The sequence below is a fragment of the Phalangium opilio genome, unplaced genomic scaffold (genome assembly GCF_054372755.1).
Source record: "Phalangium opilio isolate 3A_F unplaced genomic scaffold, DU_Popi_V2 ptg000070l_1, whole genome shotgun sequence".
Lineage (NCBI taxonomy): Eukaryota > Metazoa > Arthropoda > Arachnida > Opiliones > Phalangiidae > Phalangium > Phalangium opilio.
In genome coordinates this window covers 1,131,559-1,153,152 of record NW_028324182.1, presented here as the reverse complement: position 1 = coordinate 1,153,152, position 21,594 = coordinate 1,131,559, and the positions used below count along the sequence as shown (strand labels likewise).

At 36.4% G+C, this 21,594-nt stretch overlaps 1 long non-coding RNA gene and 1 pseudogene across 1 annotated transcript; both read left to right on the top strand.

The window, feature by feature from the left end:
• Nucleotides 1-1,861: 1,861 nt before the first annotated feature.
• LOC149660986 (uncharacterized) lies at nucleotides 1,862-6,013 on the top strand (annotated as a pseudogene).
• Nucleotides 6,014-11,948: 5,935 nt separating this feature from the next.
• LOC149660985 (uncharacterized) lies at nucleotides 11,949-13,769 on the top strand. The gene is made up of 3 exons (XR_016368752.1): nucleotides 11,949-12,215; nucleotides 12,298-12,544; nucleotides 12,613-13,769. It is a non-coding gene; the product is annotated as an uncharacterized LOC149660985 (long non-coding RNA).
• Nucleotides 13,770-21,594: the final 7,825 nt, after the last annotated feature.

Below are 21,594 nucleotides of genomic sequence, written 5' to 3'. Positions count from 1 at the left end.
TCAAACAGTTTGAAGAAACTCAAGAAACACTTTGCTTGATGCCTGGTAAGTACCTCTTTAATTAATTATGGTGTCCAATTATTATAGCATTAAAATGAAAAGAACTCTTAAGGTACAGGCTCCAAATGGTTTACGTCAGGCTTTGGTTTTATGGCTCGTAACTCTTGTTCTACAAAGGATACGGGGATGTCCTTTGAGTATGTTATAGTTCTATTTGTCCCCTTTCCAACGATACTTAAAACTTAAGGTTCCACCAATCAGGGGCCGAAGAATTAAGCAAAATGTTCATAAACATTCGCTCCATTGAATTAAGACGTACTTATTTTACAAAACACCTATTAACTCTGTTTCTGCTAGAGATACGGGAATGTCCTTTGATTATGTTATAGTCCTAATTGCCCCCCATCCAACCATACTAAGAACTTAGGGTTAGGACAAACAGGGGCTTAGGCGACAGTAGGTCCTTCTTAGAAACTTATATAGGAAATTATTAACCTATGCTAAAGTGGGAGTAAAAGTGTAATATTGGCGTGTTGAGGAAACTAAAAAGATAAGGTATAAATTGCCTTCGTTATGGAGCTTGGTTTCCTCTCAAAGAAAAGTAAGAAAAAAGATGGGCGTACTATTTTATCTTGTATCCTTGGCCCCCCAACCTTTTTCCTTTTCCTTCTGATTATAAACAGACTTCCTGAAAACCAGGGGAAAATATATCCCAGTAATATAAATTATACTTTATGGAATTCGTGGATTTTCTTTGCCTTATGTATTTGGCTCGTGTTTGTGTCTTTACTTTGTTTGTCCGCATCGAACATGTCGTTCGTTTATGACTGTGGTCAGTTCTTTTTCCCTGATTGGGTCAAAACTTCTCCTCCTCTGGTAAGTATGCTAATTATTAATTAAAAAGTTTAAATTTATTTGATTACTTAAATTACTAAGAGTGAATTAAGAGCGAAAATATTTCTCTGATATATTCTATTTTATTTTACTTTTTTGTGAAAATTCACTTAGTTTAAAATTAAGTCCCGTGACAATATTATTATTATTAAAGGGGATTGTTTTCCCCATTAATGATTTTATTTACTTATTTTATTTATTGACTAATTTATTCATTTATTTACTTATTTACTTATTTATTTATTTATTTACTTGTTAATTTATTTATTTACATACTTATTTATTTATTTACTTATTTATTTACTTATTTATTTATTTACTTATTCACTTACTTACTTATTTATTTACTTATTTATTTATTTATATATTAACTTACTCATTAACTTATTCATTAACTTATTTATTAACTTATGTATTAACTTATTTATTAACTTATTTATTTATTTCTTTATTTATTTCTTTATTTATTTATTTCTTTATTTTATTTATTAACTTATTTATTTACTTATTTATCTATTTATTTATTTATTTATTTACTTATCTATTTATTTATTCATTCATTTATATATATATTTACTTTAGACTCCGGACTCTGGGCACGGACACATAGTTTGCAAAAAAGATTCTTGGTGGCCTGGGATGTTAATCAACAGGCCGGACACTGGTCACCCTGAATCAAAACCAAACGGTGTGTGGATCCACCGGTTTGGTGATAACACCGTCAGTCAGGTAAAATTATATGATCTTTGAACTGTTTTTCACTGAAATAAGCATGCGCCACTTCTAAAATCGCATCTATCCCCGATTGAGCTATGAAAGTCTATAAAATACCTCGTTTGGGTAAAAACAAGATGATCTAGCCCATAATTAAGCAACATTCAATAGAGCTTCACTCTGTTGCCAATTAATTTAGAATAAATTATAAAAACATAGTCTTAAAAATGGCGAAATTGCAGGTACTGTCTTGGTGACCAAAAACCCTTGCATGCATCCTGGTGATCTAAGAAAATTTGAAGCTGTAGATGTCAAGGAACTTCACCATATCAAAGATTGACTCGTTTTCCCAGCGCAAGGTCCTAGACCACATCCTGACGAAATGGCTGGTAAATATTAATTTTTGGGATCCCTTAATGGAAACTAAACGAAAGAGGTAAAATTTTAGACTTCTGATGAAAGTTTTGCATTTTACTTTTTAAGTAGTCTGACCCAAGCTTTGTGCCTATTCGTTTAGTGAAAGATATGTCTACAACTTGTTGAGGCTGAGAGTAAGCGTGGTACGACTTACCGTAGTTGTCTGTACTCATCAAAATGTTGTTTCATTAACCTGTTGTGGGACATGGTTGGGAATAAAATAAAAAATAAAAAACGGAAACGAGTAGGGCTCAGTCAGAGCATCCACATGAGGAAAATGTGTAAATGTTTGATATATTTTCCATGGTTGACATTTGGTCCGACATGCGATTTTGAATGAAGGCTTGAATAACCTGTTATTTGCATATTGTTAAGTTAATGGTCTTTTTCAGGTTCTGATTTGGATGGTGATGAATATGTGGTAATTTGGTATGAAAATATGTTCTTTGAGAGGATCAATGCAGAACCCATGGATTATTCCAGTGACGTTAAGCCTATTGTGAATAATAATATCAAGGTAAGATTATTGTGGTAAACTCCATTCGAGATTAAGTTCGGACCGGTCACTGTGTTCTAATTTGATAGCCCCAAACTATTAACAGGTAGAAGATATGACCAAATTCATGCGCCAGTACATTCTATACGATTGCGTTGGTCTGATTGCTAGCGCTCACTTAGCTCTCGCTGACTCTGAGAGCATATTTGGTGATAGATTAATCCGAATTGCTAAGAAATACTCCGTCACCCTTGACTTTGCAAAAAGTGTTAAACCAGAAGAGCTGGCCTTTAATGAAAGACCCCTGATGTACAGGGCCGGATTAAGGGGGGGGCAGAGGGGGCACCTGCCCCCGGGCGCCAGCCAAATAGGGGCGCCCAAGAAGTCTGGTGATACACAAATCTGAGCGATTGTTTTATTAAATTTTCGAAAAACTCAAAAACATGACGTTAGTTTTGAATGATTACGGGACTGTTTTCCGTTTTTAAATAGCGTGAGCGTATGAAAAGTTTTGAATTTCAATGGTTGTCTATCGTGATTCGTATTACGTGTATAGGCTACATTCTTGCTTAGAGAAAGAAAGAGTTTAGAAGTAGTTTTTGACTTTTATTCCCACGCTTTTAACCCATTTGCTTAGGATCCACTTTTAGTCTATTTTCGCCTACTTTCCCACAGTTTCCATTTCCCAACTTTCCATGCTGTTCCCACGCGACCCATTCGGGGGTTTTTTCAGGTCTGAGACTGACGGTTAGCAGTACATTCTACGAAATCTCGTATTTTTTAAATTATACTAATATTTTAAGCTAATGTTTTTAAAGGTACATGTGATTTTTTATATTTTAGATGTTCTAATTTTTTATGTTATTTTTTATTTAGATTTAGTTCTATTATTGGTTAATTACTCAGAATTTATCAACTCAATAGACCAAGCCATACAATTCACATTAGAACTAGAAAAAAATAGATCAATTCCATTCTTAGACATTCTAAACAAAAAAGAACTGAATAACACGTTGAGCACCCAAGTATACAGAAAACCTTATTCAGTAGCCATGCCACCACATGCAAACTCTCAGCACCCCCTTAGCCAAAAACTAACCTCCTTCTATTTTTTTATTGACCGGGCAACAAAAATTTGCTCCAAACAAGCAAATTTTAACCAAGAAATTAATTTTATCAAAGAAATAGCAAAAAATGGGGGTTTTGACAATTCTATATTAAATAGAGGCATCGACCGAATAACCCACAGGAACTTATTTGATAAAACACCACTTTTAAAAACGAATTTAAAACCTCTGAATACATTATACTCCCTTACTTGGACAACATCTCAAAATCGGCAATGAGTTCAGTAAAATGAAGTTAAAACCCATTTTTAAACCCATTAATAAATTAAATAACAATCTCGTACCACTTAAAGAAAAAGTCAACCCTTTAGACAATTACGGTATTTATAAAATTAATTGTAGCTGCGATAGATTTAATATTGGCCAGACAAAACGTTAACTAATTAAAATATAGACTCAATGAACATAAGGCCGATGTCCGAAACAGAAGGACAACCACATCTGCCTTAGCTGAACACATTGCCGACACCAACCATAAACCCGGTTTTGAAACTACAAAAATTATCAGCAAAACAGACAATTACCTAAAATTAAACATGAGGGAATCCATTGAAATATTAAAAAGTAAAAAACTAAACACAAACTGTATACTTAATACAGACGACGGCCCAGGTAGCATTATAGCACAAATATGGCTTGACAGCCCGATATTCTGAGTAATTAACCAATAATAGAACTAAATCTAAATAAAAAAATAACATAAAAAATCAGAACCACTAAAATCTAAAATATAAAAAATCACATGTACCTTTAGAAACATTAGCTTAAAATATTAATATAATTTAAAAAATTCGAGATTTCGTAGAATGTACTGCTAACCGTCAGTCTCAGACCTGAAGAAGCCCCCGAATTGGTCGGCGAAACTAGTCGTCATTTTAAAATAAAGTGAATTTTATTATACATTTAGTGGAATTTCAATCCTTTACCTAGTTTGCTTACCTTGTTCAAACTGTTCTAGAGAGAGGTCTTTTTCGACTCTTAAAAGAGTTTAAAACTACCTACGCTCGACAATTTCTCAGGAAACACTCAATTCCTTAGGTATATTAGCTATCGAGACCGATTTATTAAACCAAAACCATAGGGATACTCTTCTCTTTTACAAAATTACAATATTTTTAATAAAAATAAAATTGTTTAACTTTCTGGCTGATTTTTATAAATTATGGGGCTAAGAAAGGGGGCGCCCATCGAGCCACTGCCCCCGGGCGAAAATCTTCTTAATCCGGCCCTGCTGATGTACCCGGATTTCATGGAAAAATACCAATCTAAGAAAATTTATCTCTCAAAGAAGTGCCTGGGAAAACTTTACCGTAATTGCAGAAGAATCGAAAGGTTTTCGGAAATTTTAGACGATGAAGTTGAAGTTACCCTGGATGAAGATCTGATATACGAAGGATGGGATGAATACAAAGCGAACGCTGAAATATTATTACAGGAATATATTCATTTACTCTTGGCTCCTGCTAAAATGTTCAATATAACTAAAGAAGGGGAAATTATGTCAGGCGCCGTTAAAAAAATCGAGAAAACCTTTCAGGGTAAAAACGCAAAGGAAAATATGGATATGGCTATAGGTTGTATCATTCCGAATGTCTTTAAAAATTATAAAAAAAACGTCTTGGTTTGGACCAAGGCCGAAAAAACAAACGATATGTGTGAGGTTTATCAATTGGCTGAAGTTTCAGATATTGCAATTTTTTTAGTTATTTTTATCCATTTAATCCTTAATCAATATTAAATTCAATCAACTGATTTTTCTGTTAATCGATCTATTCCCTCTAAATTAATTGAAAAAATTACATATCTACGCTTTTTCAAGAACAATTACATTTTCCGAAAACATTTTATCATGAAATTAATTATTTTGAAGGGAGTACGTGTTGAGGGATTTAATATTGAATATTTGAAATACTGTGTCTAAAAAGACCAAGCGAACTTTGACATAATTCGAAAGGAAGATGTAAATTTTAATAGTGGATGCCTAACCAGGGTGTTGCACGAATTCATACATTTAATTTCGTATATCGAAATGCTACATTTCTAATGTCGCGACTGTGAAAGAAAGGTTGCACTGCAATTTCCCTCTTCGTACTTTATACTTTCTTGGGGGGGGGGTTAAATTAATGGCGTTTTCCTTTGGACAGAGTTTTTACTGCCGGAGGTGCTCGAAAAACCTATGCGTATTCCAATGGTTTAAGTTCAGTAGTGATGAGACGCGGTGCATGCTCCATTGGTAAAATTAGCCTTGAACTCCCAGCGCCATGCCAGCACTACTGACTTGCCAACACGGCAATAATAATTCGAAACATGGCGCTTATAAAGTCCATTAGAATCCGATTTCATGGGCTATCGTTTCATAATTATCGTCTGCTCGAACGTCGGCCTGCTAAGTAGTGATGTAAAGAAGGCGGAGCGATCGTGTAATTATCAGACATATTCATGTCCCTAGAAAAAATGTAGATGGCGTTGGTAAAGCCAAGGCCCAGTTGGATATCCGCAAAGATCCCAAAGGTCGAAAAGCAAAGTGGGTGTGGTAAAGTGCATCAAAAATGATCAAAGAATGACACTGCGCAAGCTCTAAGAACTGAACTGAACTACTTTTCGGAAGGGAGATTCGGCTTTCACGCTTTTGTTCCGGCAATAAGGGCGATGGGAATGTGACATTTTTCCAATGGAATATGCATACTACAACATTTATGGTGTCGTCACGATCACGTGATCGTAACACCAATGGATTTACATGGCAAACTTGGATTTATCGGTTTTTAAGGGGCATTTTCCACCCTACCAATGGAATACGCACTTTTTACTAGTATAAGAACTGACTTCTTCCGAACATAGCAATTTCGTACCAAAGTCGAACAAATAGTGTGTTCCATTGAAACAAGATTAAATATGTTACTCTCATGGGTATATTCCATTGACATTTGAAGTTGTCGATAATTTGTTTGATCCTGTAACAGCATTACGCGAAATTCGGTTTTTTTGCCGCCATTGCCGGCAACACAAAATTGGCCCAAAGGAAAACGGTATAAGTGTGACCTTCGTTTAACTGGTAATGAATGGAAATGAATAAAAAATCCATTGGAACTGAAACGTATTTCTTTTTATGTAATCTTTACCTATACCTTTGGTTATATTTATACCGATATCATATTTTTCCAGTGCTACAGATAGCATTAACAAAAACCACACAGGATAAACGATGTTGCTTTGTCTTAAGTATACGGCATTCGTTTGTTAACTAGTCTGAACAAAATAAATTTAAATTATCATATTTTTTTTAAAATCAGTCTTCTTAGCAACTTACCGATTTAAATTTTTTTTATTGATGCAAACTTGAAAATTTGTCAAGCCAGCTGCTGCCAGCAACAATTAAAACTATGTCCGTCAAGGTGCATATACGAAATCCCTTCAAAATAATTAATTTCATGATAAAATGTTTTCGGAAAATGTAATTGTTCTTGAAAAAGCGTAGATATGTAATTTTTTCAATTAATTTAGAGGGAATAGATCGATTTACAGTAAAATCAGTTGATTGAATTCAATATTGATTAAGGATTTAATGGATAAAAATAACTAAAAAAATTGCAATATCTGAAACTTCAGCCAATTGATAAACCTCACACATATCGTTTGTTTTTTCGGCCTTGGTCCAAACCAAGACGTTTTTTTTATTCTGAGAGAGCGGTAGCTCTCTTAGATAAGACTTCATACTGCTCTTAATGTATAAGGAAGGTTTTTTGTTTGGATGTAGTTTTTTTGTATTGCATTAATTGTTCTGAATAAATTCCACAGAACTACAATTCGGGCCCTCAATATGTGGTTAAAATGTCGAAGAGATCCATTAATTAGTCTATTTTATAAAAAATAAAGTTGGTAAGGGTGGTTTTCATTTCCATAAAATTAATCACACCTTTTGATGAAAAACAGGAATTTTTCCCATAGAAATAACATGGGAAATTTTTGGAAAAAAACAAATCGGTTCCTCGTGATTTAGAAAAACTATACGTTGGTTAGTTTTGGGAACGATCTAAATTTTTGAAATTGATTACCAGTAAAATAATTTATTTCAACGGAAAACGGTAATGGAACGTTGTTTTTTCTTAAGCATGCCTTTAAGTTTCAATTAAAAAGAAAAATTAATATCTGCTCCTTCAGTCACGTGATAACAACAGTCTTATCGAAACTTTTTAGGTCTTGATTCTAATCAAGACATTTTTGATTAATATCAGTTCCTTCAGTCTTCATTTTAATTAAGGATGTTAAGAAACTGTTTTACATTTTCAAAATCTGCACTAAGCAGAAATATATATAATTATAAAGGGGACCATAACTTTAGCTCAATCAGACATTTATAATGATACTTCAAAAAAAAAAACGTAAATCATTAAAAGTTTGGGTAAGTACCCAAAAGTACCTACAAACAACCACAAGTACCTACAAGCACCCACAAGTACCTACAAGCACCCACAAGTACCTACAAGCACCCACAAGTACCTACAAACACCCACCAGTACCTACAAACACCCACAAGTACCTACAAACACCCACAAGTACCTACAAACACCCACAAGTACCTACAAACACCCACAAGTACCTACAAACACCCACAAGTACCTACAAACACCCACAAGTACCTACAAACACCCACAAGTACCTACAAGCACCCACAAGTACCTACAAACACCCACAAGTACCTACAAGCACCCACAAGTACCTACAAGCACCCACAAGTACCTACAAGCACCCACAAGTACCTACAAGCACCCACAAGTACCTACAAGCACCCACAAGTACCTACAAGCACCCACAAGTACCTACAAGCCCCCACAAGTACCTACAAGCACCCACAAGTACCTACAAGCACCCACAAGTACCTACAAGCACCCACAAGTACCTACAAGCACCCACAAGTACCTACAAACACCCACAAGTACCTACAAACACCCACAAGTACCTACAAACACCCACAAGTACCTACAAACACCCACATGCCGGTAATCTGGCTAATGACCAGTCGTCGGTAATCTACCTTAATTACCAGTCGTTGCAGCGGCCGCATCAACGTCACGGCGGCAATATTAAAACCGTCTTATCACACTATCGATAGGCCATTCCAACCAAAAGGCAATAAGAAGAAACAATCGGATTATTATGAGGCAACTATACGTTAAAAAAGGCCAATATTGGTCACGCTGATATTTCCCAATAAAACAGTGTATAAATGCTAAAATATCGCAGATTGGGGCAATTTTTAAAATCTAAATTAAACATACTTAAAACTAATTGTTCTTAATAACAAGAAAAATGGTCCTAGATTATAGTGTAAAGTTTCATTTAAGATCGTTCCCAAAACTAACCAACGTATAGTTTTTCTAAATCACGAGGAACCGATTTGTTTTTTTCCAAAAATTTCCCATGTTATTTCTATGGGAAAAATTCCTGTTTTTCATCAAAAGGTGTGATTAATTTTATGGAAATGAAAACCACCCTTACCAACTTTATTTTTTATAAAATAGACTAATTAATGGATCTCTTCGAAATTTTAACCACATATTGAGGGCCCGAATTGTAGTTCTGTCGAATTTATTCAGAACAATTAATGCAATACAAAAAAAACTACATCCAAACAAAAAACCTTCCTTATACATTAAGAGCAGTATGAAGTCTTATCTAAGAGAGCTACCGCTCTCTCAGAATTATACAGGGTGTAAATAAATGTTTAGAATTCATGTTTTATTGTATAAAAGTGACAACGAGTGACAAGGTACAAAAAGAATACTGGAGAATGCAACAAAATATTTTAAAGCACTGTCCTACGATTAGTCTTGGAACGTGGGCCTCAAATTACAACCTCTTAACTGTTTGGTAAACACCTTAACGTAAATATTCGACGTTTCTACCATTGTGGTTTAGGCACTCTTCCAGACGACTGTCCATGTCTTGCAATACATTTGCAAGCAGTAAACTCATGACGCATGGTAAGACTAATGGTATTGCCGTCTTACGAAATCCTCGTCCTTTAAGGCTTGATGTAGGGGGGTATGATAATGCCGGTAGTGATGCCCTTGTAAACTGGCACAAACAGTAGAATGGCTTAGTGCAACTTCTTGTTCCACCGCTCTACTATTAGCATGAACTGGCTTCAAAACGTGCAACGATGGCAAAATCTATATCCTCATTACAGACTATACAGTCTCTTCTACGTTCACGATCTTGCACTACCGAAATCACAAAGGTGCTCGCCAATGTCGGAAAAGGTGCTTCGCACCGGATGTTGTCGGTGTGGAAACCGTTCGGCATAAAGCACTGCCTTTAGTTGAACGTTACTGCGACCTTCACCCAAAATAAACATCCTGTCCAATTTGTCCTGGTTGGAATAGGTTGGCATTTTGCTAGGAAACGAGACTAACTACTGTAATTTTACTACTTAGCTCCTACACTGAAGACCCTGTATATGAAAGGGACCGGAAGTACCTCAAAGTTGAGTTTTCAAAGATTGCCAGATTGAGCAGGTCATGGGATTTAAAGTGATGAAAGTCGCTTTAACGTTCAACAAGTGACACCGCGGTATGTTTTTGGTGCTCCAATGTCCTCACCCGATAGGTCCAAACAATTACCATCCTGGTTTTTCGGCTCAGCGTTGCGGTATTGCCGGTTCCTTTAGAAATACAAGGTCTGTAGTGTTACAATTGTAACAATACTTCTGTTAAATAGGCACACAAACTGTACCCCCGCCCCCTCCCCCCCAAAAAATCATTTAAATTTCGCGCCTTTTCAATGGCTCTCTTTTCAATATGGGAAAAATTATTTTAAATGACAATTTTTTAAGTGTAAGAAATAAACAGGAAAATGGAGGCTGAGTGAAAGATAAGTGTAGTTTTAATTATAATTTGTTAGTTTAATTATAAGGTATCCATGAATTTACCAAAAACATTCGTGTTTTGGGTTAATTTCACATTAATTATACTTGATTAAGTTTAATTTAACGGTTTATCTAGTGTGGATTTAGTTTATAATAATAAGTGAAATAGGAAACATCTGTGGCTGTGCGAAAAACTTGTGTTCTTATAATCTTAATTTGAGCGCAGTTCGGGAGAGTCGATTAAGCTTAAAAGTATAATTTATTGGAATTTTTTACCCTAATTTAGTGGTCGGCGTTTGGACAAGATAATCCACAGAATTTTGATTAATCAGTTATCCATGGATAATAATCAGATAATTATTCGTGATTACATTGCATTAATCATAGACTTCCCGTGGATAATTTCAAATTATGGATAAAGATAAAACAAACAGATATTATCCTATCCAAATGCCGACCACTAACCTAATTAGAACGTTTTGTGCAGTTTAACATTTTTGCCACAGTCATTATTTTACCCTAAACTTTTGAATTTCGCGCCAATTAATGTACTTTAAACATAGTTGAAATTAACTGAAGTGTGAAATAGAAAACATTGGGATTTAACAACGGCTTGGGTAGTTTTAATCTTAATTAAACCGTTTATTTAAAAGTTATTTGAGCTTTTAATCCAAAAAATTAATATTTTTGGTTTAATTTCACGTTAATTATATTTAATTGATTTAAAATTAACGTAGGATTGTGTTTCGGCAGTGTACATTTAGGTTATAAATGAATTTCAATATATACTTAACCTTAATTGCAATTTTTAGTGGGTTTTGAATCTTATTTTACCTTGAACTTTCGAATTTCGCGCCTATTAATGTACTTTAAAGATAATTTAAATTAACTAAGTATGAGATAGAAAACATGGGGCTATACTAACAGCTTGTGCAGTTTTAATCTTAATTTATTTATTTCAAAGTTACTCGAGTTCTCATCCAAATATGTATATTTCATGTTTAAATTCACGTTAATTATACTTAATTGAGTTGAAATTAATGAAGGATTGAGGTTTGGCAGTGTTGATTTAGCTTATAAAATGAGTTTCAAATCACCTTAATTGTAAAGTTTAGAAGAGTTTTTCATTCTTGCCAACACAATGTGTTAAATTTTTATCATACCACGTGCTAAATTTGCGGTAACATAAAGATCATCTATAACATATGTTAATGAATGATGTGATTCTATAGTTTAGCAACTTTGTCTTCAATAACAGTAATTAAATTAAATACCTAAACAATTCATAGCAATTTAGACAAATAAACAAACGGCAATGTGAACTGTGGAGATAGCCAACAACGTAACCCTCCGTTGCTGACGTGGTTACGTTGGAAAAATCTGCGCTGATGTAAACATGGAAATTATTTGACTAGTTAAATTACATAACGACACTGTCCTCCTGGGTTAATCAGCACCACTGTTACTTATATTTATGAATTAACAAAATCCACTGTTGGTAACAAATAGTTAAACTGCGCTAACGTACACCACGACTCTTTTAACTGCCGTAGGGAAAACATATTAAACTTTTTGTCATCTTACCAGTAGTATTTTGAAGTTTTCGATCTTTTCACAGGGTGAAAAGCACTATCTTTATTTCAACACGTTAATAATTTGAATGTATGCCATTTTTTACATCAAATTGGAAGCGAACACGGTAAATACAGCATAAAAAACCTAGGGTTAACCCGGTTAGGCCATGTTTCTAGCATAAAATTGAGCAGACTATACGTATACAGGATTCCAAAACAAATGAGAGCCGGAAATAAGCCTTTTTAATAATCTTCAAAGAAAGAGGAAAGACACTTTATGAGACTATAAATACATAAGAGTAACTAAAATAGGGTAATGGCAGCCCTCTGCCTTCGACTGTATTAAGCTCTATGGGGAAATAACATGGGGTGCCATTAGTCTATACAACTTAAGCCTTGGCCGTAAAGAACGTCGAAAAGCTTACTTTAAATGATATAAAAACTTCTATTAACTGTAATTATTTACCTGAATTACTTTTCTAGAAGAAAATTCGACCTGATAACGACGTATTTCTTATTAAGGGTGCTACAGTTAATTAGAAAATACATATAAAGGTGATCAAGCTCGGATGAAATACCAAAGTAATTTGTTAGCGTCCACTGCTAAGAAATTAGGAAAATCAGCAAGAAAGCCAACATTTGCAATATGTCAACGTAACTTGTTAGCACCCACAAACCTAGGCCCTTCTTATTGTCAACGAGAACGAAATGTAGAATAAGGTTTAAGCGTGCTATAAGGTTAGGCTGACTTCTGACCCAAAAGTAATTTTTTGACGTACTATCTTAATTAGTTAAATTACAAAAATTAGAATTCATTAATTAAAAATCGAAACAGGTAAGTTTCCCATTTAATAAATGCTTGTTAATTTAGAAGTATTCCGAAAACTAACTTCGCTATACTTTTTCCGTATGGCCTATGACAATTTCCTCAAAAAAACGAAAATTTTTTAATGCTTTTTCTATGGGACGCTAACCCTAAAAACTGTGAATTTTCCTTTAACATTACGGAAGGGTGTCATGTCATATCTACAAGGGCCTACCGGCCCTGTAGAATAATTCCTTCAGTTCTAACGGCTTGTTCGTACGTGCCTCGCACCATTGCTCTTGGAGAGTCCTAGTATATTTGGTCAATAATTTCGTCACTTTAATTTACAACGAGGCAAAGTTACCTTAAAAAGCTTCGAGGCCAGCAACCAATGGTTTTGAAAAATCCGTAATTTGGGTTGAGAGAGAAAGTCCTCCAGGTCATCAATGTACTTGGGATGGTCAGCCGATGAGAGGAAAGAGAACATGTTGCAGGTTGCCATAAAAATAATCGTTGTTGAAGCGAAGATGCATGTACTTAGTAGAATGCGATGGGATACAACCGAAGGCGTCCATTCCGTTCCTGCGCTTATAAAAGGTAATCGATCCTAAACGCAGCCTGTTCTAATTGGATCTTACCCTGGTTAGCGACAAGACCGAATACGATTAAGGAGGAATTGAGTATTTCATTTTTCACGGAGGTCCGTACTGATAGCGAACGGTAGATTTATCGTGATAGACCCATCATGAACGATGCCCCGATGACGTAGCCCATAATGCTCAACCACACCTGGAATACAGGAAGAGTTAAAGGGATAGAATCAATGTTTTCCGACTAGTACAAGATGAGGGCAGTTTAAGGTAAAAAAATGTGCCTAAAATTATGTGTGCCAAAAAAATTCCAATTTAAACGTTTAAAATTCAGAAAAGTACGTTAGATATTTTGAAATTCAAACTAACCGCGAAATACCGCCCAACTTGTTTTTCACACAATGTCGTTGCAAATGTCTCTTGATTCATTGGTTGTTTGGAAATAGGAGAATGAAGGGAGCTCTAGACCACTGTATAGCAGCTTTTCACCGTCACTATCACTGGGGAAGCGGCGCATATTTGAGAAGACCTTAGTAAACATAATTCTGATTTTTCATGTTTATTATCCTTTGTTCTCTTAACTCTCGGTTACGTTGTAGAGTAAGGATGATAGAGATTTGTCAAAATTGTTACAGGTAATGTCCAAAACACCACATTTTTGCGCTATTTTGGCAAAGGCTTAGCTTCCATGTATAATAATGGTATGGCCATATTTTAGCCTAATGGCCCTAATCTAAGCTTTAACAAATTTTTAATTGTAATTAAACATAGTAAAACTATTACTTTGAACACCAAAATTACAGTGAAACTATTTACCTTCCTTTATAACTTTCAAAGCATCCCCGTATCGAAATGAGTTATATTAATTTGGCGAAAATGCAGAATAGTATGAAAACTACTTTTAGGAGTAAATCTACTGTACCTCCGAGTGAGAGGAAAGTCGCGGGAGTAATTTAGTTTTTTCGCTCGTGTTTTTGCAACCGCCTGTAGAGGGGGCAGTGATCGGAGCGGGGCCGAAAACTAATACTTTTAAAAATTAATTAAAAATAGTTAAGTTATTAAAACTATCAATATCTATATATTTTTGAAAATGTAATTTTAGGCTCAATCTGATTTAAAAAAATGAAAGCTTTTCATTAGTAGTCAAAAGATTGATTCTATCCCTTTAAAATCCACGGAGGTATAGTATCATTACGTCTTTACGTTAGTTTCAAATATCTTCAAAATAAGGAAAGGTCCGTAGCTGGCCCCGGTTGGACCCCCAGACATAATATGGACATCATCGAAAAATGTCGCTCCGCCCCATTCCACCAGAGGATACTTCTCGAGTTGTTGCGGAATAAACGAGATTGTGAAATCAGTTTTCTAAAAAAACAAATCAGTTATAGTCTTTTGAGGAAGAATCGTCGCCCCCTTTCTTTTACTGACGTTGTTTTCCATATCCGAGAAATGTTCGGAAAAGGCGTCCGCTCCTATCGTCAGTGTTAGGTTGAGGCCCTTGAAGATCAAGCGAACCTTAAGAGACTTACAAATCGTCCAAATTTACAGGGATACTTTCAAATTTCTCATTCGAAGTAAGACAGAGCCAAACATTGGGCCCCAAAAGCCCGTAAATTTTAAGCGCTCAGCATCTTCAAGATCAAAAAATAATGAATCCGACCTGATAGAGAAGCGCAGGACGTTCTCAGTCGTGTTTGTCATTGTCATTTCACTTCCGTTTTTCTGAACTTAAGAGACTCTGTAATCAAGAGTGTTGAAATATACATATATACAAATAAATTTTTATTCTAAAAAACAATAAACCGAAAGGTTTAATCGTTCTTATTATAAGGCAAATTTCTTAAATGTTAACCCGAATATTTCGAACCAATTTTCACCGCAGTTTACCCTTTTGACCATTTCGTATCTAGAGCACTCTTATAACTGAAACTCAAATCGAATAAGGTACAGCGGTATTTCCGAGTCGGCGTCCTTTCGGCGCCTTTAACTGGCCAAAAATTTAAATTCTTAAAACGGTTTCGTAAAAATCAATGGTTCCATGTGTAATGAAGGTTTTAGCGACATAAACAAAAAGTATAAGCTTTCCTTTTCTTCACGGTGTGTGGTTTTTCTAGGAGAAACAATGCAATGCAATTATGTATCCATTTTCATAATAAGTTTGTAATAAACAACGTCAAATCTTCGGGCTAAACTCAAGATTCACCGCTCGGTAATACCGAACAATAATGACAAAACTTTGGTTCTAAATATACAGCTCTTACTTCAGTAATGTTTATTTGCTTTCACGCTTGCTGCACAATTTAATTATTTTTTAGCGTGGTCGTAATAAAAACCGAGAAGTATAAGTCAATGTTCGAAACAAATACAAAATTTTGATTCTAAATATGGATATAATATTTTATTAATTTCGAAAAGTGATAGTAATGTTTATTTATTTATTAATTGAACAAACATCAAGCCTAGAATTAAACAGTTCCGTAACAAAAGTGCTTATTGTTATTGCGTCATGGTGTTGTTCTCAAAAAGGAGAAATCTTGTTTAAGGGTTAAAATTGCCGCTTTTGCACCATTTGGGCCACCGCCATTGCGTTAGTGATAGTAGAATCCCAATCGCTAGTATAACCAGTGGTTGAAACACGTTGTCTATCGTCGTGCCTTGTTTGCGAGCTATGTTCATTTCGTGACCGGCTTGCAACAGAAAATGCGTATAATCGTCTTTAATGGTGTATTCGCGATAGAACGTTCCTCCTTCGGTGTATCGCAGTGTTGGAAATCAATTTTTTCCCGTAACTGGTTTATGAAAGTTTTGATTCTTTTTCTCAGTCACCTATGGTAGGACTGTTCTTTGATGGGTTTAGACAAACCTTTCCGGCAGACGAGACCCTACTGCTCCGTCATCATTGGTTCCTCAGAAATGTGGACGAACGTTTTACTCATTACATCTTCTTCTAACAAGTCGAACATTAAAGGAAGGTAGTTTAGAATCATAGACATCCTATTCTATATAACCGCGTTTCCTCCTAGAGTCTAGTTCAATACCCTTTCGATCAATCCATCGAAATTGTCAATAATTCCTCCGCCTCTAACGGCTTGTTCAACTCGACTCGCTCCGTTGCTCTCGGAGAGTTCTAGTAAATTTCGTCAATCATTTTCTTTACTCGCTGAATTTTGTCAGTTTAAGGCACTGAAAAGCGCGAGTTAACGACGAGGCAAGATTGCCAAATTATCGCCTACCATTTGATACTTACGTTAAAGAGCTGCGAGACTAGCAACCACCGTTGTTGGTAAATGCGTATTTCGGGTCTAGAGGTCAAGTCTTCCAGGTTATCGATGTAGTTGGGACGATCAGCCGATGAGAGGAAAGAGAAAACGTTGCAGGTTGCTATAAAAATCAACATTGTTGATGAGAATATGCAGGTACTTAGTAGAATGCGCTGGGATACAATCGAAGGCGTCCATTCTGTTCCTGCGCTTATGAAATGTAATCAATCTTAAACACAGCCTGTTGTAATCGGATCTTACCCTGGTTAACAACAAGACCGAATACAACTAAAGAGGAATTGAGTATTTCATTGGTCACTGAAGTTCGTACTGATAGCTAACGGTAGATGTACCGCGAGAGACCGATCAAGAACGACGCCACGATTAAGTAGCCCATAATGCTCAACCACATCTGCAATACATGAAGAATTAAAATCCACGGTGATTGGATTCGTTAATTACGTCTTTACCTTAGTTTGAAATGTCTTCAGAATTAGGAATGGTCCGTAACTGGCCGAAATTGGGCCCCCGGACATAATATGTACGTCATCGAAAAATGTTGTTCCGCCCCATTCCACCAGTGGCAACTTCTCAAGTTGTTGCGGAAAAAATCTGAAAGATGAATCATTTAGTCTTTGACGATGAATGGTCGCCACTTTAACTGACGTTGTTTTCCATATTTAAGATATGGTCAGGGTAGTCTTCTGGTCCATCCTTGACTGTTAGATTGAAGCCGCTGAATATCGGGCGAACCATAAGAGACTAACGTCATTTCGTCCAAATTTACAGCGATACTTACGAATTTCTCATTTGAATCAAGACGGAGCAAAACATAGAGCCCCAATACCCTACAAACTTTAATTGTACCCCATCTTCAAGATCAAGAAACATTGGTTCCCCCCTGAGAGAAACGCGCAGGACGTTCTCAGTCGTGTTTGTCATTGTCATTTTTTTCCTTAATGAACTTAAAAGGGTGTTAACATTATAATCTTACTTAAAACAACAAGTTAGGCCGAAAGGTTTAAGTATTCTTTAATTCGCGCCCATTCTATAATTTCACTTAAAGGTGAAATTCTTTAAAATTAGTTTTTTTAGAGTGGTCGTAATAAAAACGAGAAGTTTTAATACAGCTACCCTTTAACCCTTAAAAACGTCAATATTCAAAACAAATAATTTCGATTCTCAGTATGGATGTGTTTTTATTGATTTGGAAAAGTGATAGCAATATTTATTTATTGGACAAACGTCAAGCATGGAAATAAATAGCTCTGCGTTACAATAGTTCTCAAATAGCAGATTATTTTAAGGGTCGTTTTTTGCGCCATTTGGGCCACCGCCATTGCGTTAGTGATAGTAGAATCCCAGTCGCCAGAATAACCAGTGGTAGAAACACGTTGTCTATCGCCATGCCTTGTTTGCGAGCCCATGTTCATTTCGTGATCGGCTTGCAACAAGTAATACGTATAGTCGTATTTAATGGTAGAGTCGCGATAGAACGTTCCTCCGTCCGTGTATCGAAAAATGCAAAAAATTTAATTACGTTTAATTCGAAACTGCCGGGTTGGTTTGGTGAAGATTTTGAGGGTTTTTTTCTGAGTTACCTTTGGTTAAACTGTTCTTTGACGGGTTTAGATAAACCATTCCGGCAAACTAGACCCAACCATTCGGTCATCATTGGTTCCTCAGAAATGTGATAGAAATATTTACTCATTACATCTTCACCTATCAGGTCGAAGAATATAGAAATGTTGTTAAGAATCATCGACATCCTATTGGTTATAACCGCTTTTCCTCCTAGAGTTTCGCCCAATATCTTTTCAATCATTCCATCAAGAGTTTCAATAAGTCCTCCGCCTCTAACGGTTTGTTCGAACTCGGCTCGCTCCGTTGCTCTTGGAGAGTTCTAGTAAAATTCGTGAATAATTTTCGTTTACTCGCTGAATTTCGTCACGTGGTAGTATTACAACTCCAAGGGATCACCCTTCCCTCCCCGACTCCATTTCGTTATCGACCATAGTACTTTATTTTTGTGACGTACAGCTTTAATAGATCCGAAAAGTTCAACAACGACCGAGAAGCATCTTTTTTAATAACGCTCTCCAGCGGTGAAACATTTAACTATAATAAACGCTGGCTCTCCTTGACAGAAGCTATGGCGGTAAGAAAAGATAGGCGCATCGAGAAAGGGACATCTCTATTGAGCAAGTCTTTCTCGATATGTTTGGCTTCACTTCGGGATATGCGGTTTTTATAAACACTTAATTGGTAGAAGCTGACACCCAATACCCTGATGCAGCCGTACCAAACAAGTAAGTTTCATTGATTGTATTATTACCTTGCGAAAAAAATCCTCGAAGTTGTCGCCTACCATTTGATACTTACATTAAAGAGCTGCGAGACAAGCAACCCCCGTTGTTGATAAATCCTTAATTTGGGTCGAGAGATAAAGTCGTCCAGGTTATCAATGTAGTTGGGATGATCAACCGATGAGAGGAAAGACAACATGTTACAGGTTGCCATAAAACTAATCGTTGTTGATGCGAAGATGCAAGTACTTAGTAGAATGCGTTGAGACATTTCCGACGGCCTCCATTCTGTTCCTGCGGTTACAAAGAAGAGAATTGGTCCTAAACGCCGAATCAGCCCTGTTCTTTTTTTCTAAGCTTTGTCTACGAAGGGATTTCCACACTAAGCCTGTGGCTTGTTTACAGGTGGGTCCCTTTACAATGCATAGAGGGGTGGTGGCTAGCCCCTATGCCACAGCTAACCTACAGCGCCCTATACTAACTATTACCGTTAACCTCAGCAAGTTTTGATGGAAAGGAGAAACCGAGTTAGACCGCGGAGGAAAACTCCTTTAAACAAGCGGGGAGAGAACTTGCAAACTCTACGCAGAAGGATTTGTTCCCAGATTTTCACCCGGTGCCACAGTCCGTGATCGAACCCGGGATCCTCTTGCTGCGAGGCGAAAGCGCTAACCGCTACGCCACCTAATTAATGGGACCTTACCCTGGTTAACGACAAGCCCGAATACGATTAAAGAGGAATTGAGTATTTCATTGGTTATTGAAGTTCGTGATAGCGAACGGTAGATGTAACGTGAGAGACCCATCAAGAACGATGCCACGATGACGTATCCCATAATGCTAAACCACAACTGGAATCCATGAAGAGTTAAAATCCACGGAGATATAGTATCATTACGTCTTTACGTGAGTCTCAAATGTCTGAACAATGAGGCCTTAATTGGACCCCCGGACATAATATGTACGTTATCAAGAAATGTCGTTCCACCAAATTCCACCAGAGGTGACTTTTCGAATTGTTGCGGGAAAAAACGGGATTCCAAAGTCAGTTTTCTGAAAGATAAATCATTTAGGCTTTGACGATTAATGGTCGCCTCTTTTATGCTGACGTTGTTTTCCATATCCAAGATGAGATATAAGAATAATTTTTACCGGTTTTGACCGCAGTTGAACCTAGGCGTTTGACTCTTTTGTACCTAGAGCACGCATACAACTGAAACCCTTATCGAATAAAGTACATTAGTTTCATCATAATTTCTGAGTCGGCGTCCTTTCAATTTTTAAATCTTTAATGTTTTCGCATAACGTCCATGGTTTCATTGCGATTATTTTTGATTTTCTCAAGATTTCACGTGATTTCCAGTGGTAATCGGAGATTTCTGATTACCTTCGATTACCCACAAAAATGATTGTGATTACTGATGATTTTCTAAGAATTCTAGAAAACAAGTAATCAATTTCTGCGGTTTTGTACACCTGATTATTAAAGTGACTAACCCCTCGGTTGTAATTAATATGCAGGCAGTCAGAACGAATAAGAAACGTTACATGGTGTCAGACTGACGAATCTACGCTTACATGTGAGTGGGGTGACGTAGCGGTTAGCGCTTTCGCCTCGATCCCGGACTGTGGAACCGGGTGAAAATCAGGGAACAAATCCTTCTGCGTAGAGTTTGCAAGTTCTCTCCCCACTTGTTTAAAGGAGTTTTCCTCCGCGGTCTAACCCTGTTTCTCCTTTCCATCAAAACTTGCAGAGGTTAATGGTAATAGTTAGTATAAGGCGCTGTAGGATAGCTGTGGCATAGGGGCTAGCCACCACCCCTCTCTGCAATGTAAAGGGACCAACCTGTAAATAAGCCACAGGGTTAGTGTGGAAATCCCTTCATAGACAAAGCCTAGATTATTATATTTTGTCGCTTCCGGAAGGATGGGAGGATTAGATCCGCCTTAGCGGAAATGTGGGTCAAAATTAGAGATCGTTCATACCAAGGTTTCTCTTTAGCCCAGGACTTTTAGGGTTTGACCTAGAACATTTGAACATAAAGATGAAAATTGGTACATGTGTTCGACCCAACAAAAAATATACTAAACTAGCTGTTACCCGCGGCGCCGCTCGCGTGTAATAAGAACTTCCATCAAAATGATACAAAGAATGGGTAGATTTTACTGACGACTAAAGTTTTTGTAGCACCCTAGGAACGAATTCACTCGGTGTTGCCCGTCAGCCCGTCGGGACATTTTTTTATTACTTTTCACGCGGACTTTATTCCATAAAGAAGGGTTTTTTAGTTTTTGGCCACCATTTAAAAAGATGGCAACAAATCGAATCCAAAAGATCATTCAGCCCGTCTATAGGTTAAAGGAAACCCGTGTACTTAATATCTGTGAAATCAGTTGAAACGCGCGGACTTTGTTGCATAGAGAAGAGTTTTTACATTTCTGGGCGCCATTTTCTAAGATGGTGGCGGATTGGAAAAATCTTTCTTAGTACGCGCCTACTACTTATGAGTAACCTTCCTTCAAATTTTCAGACTTCTAGGGCA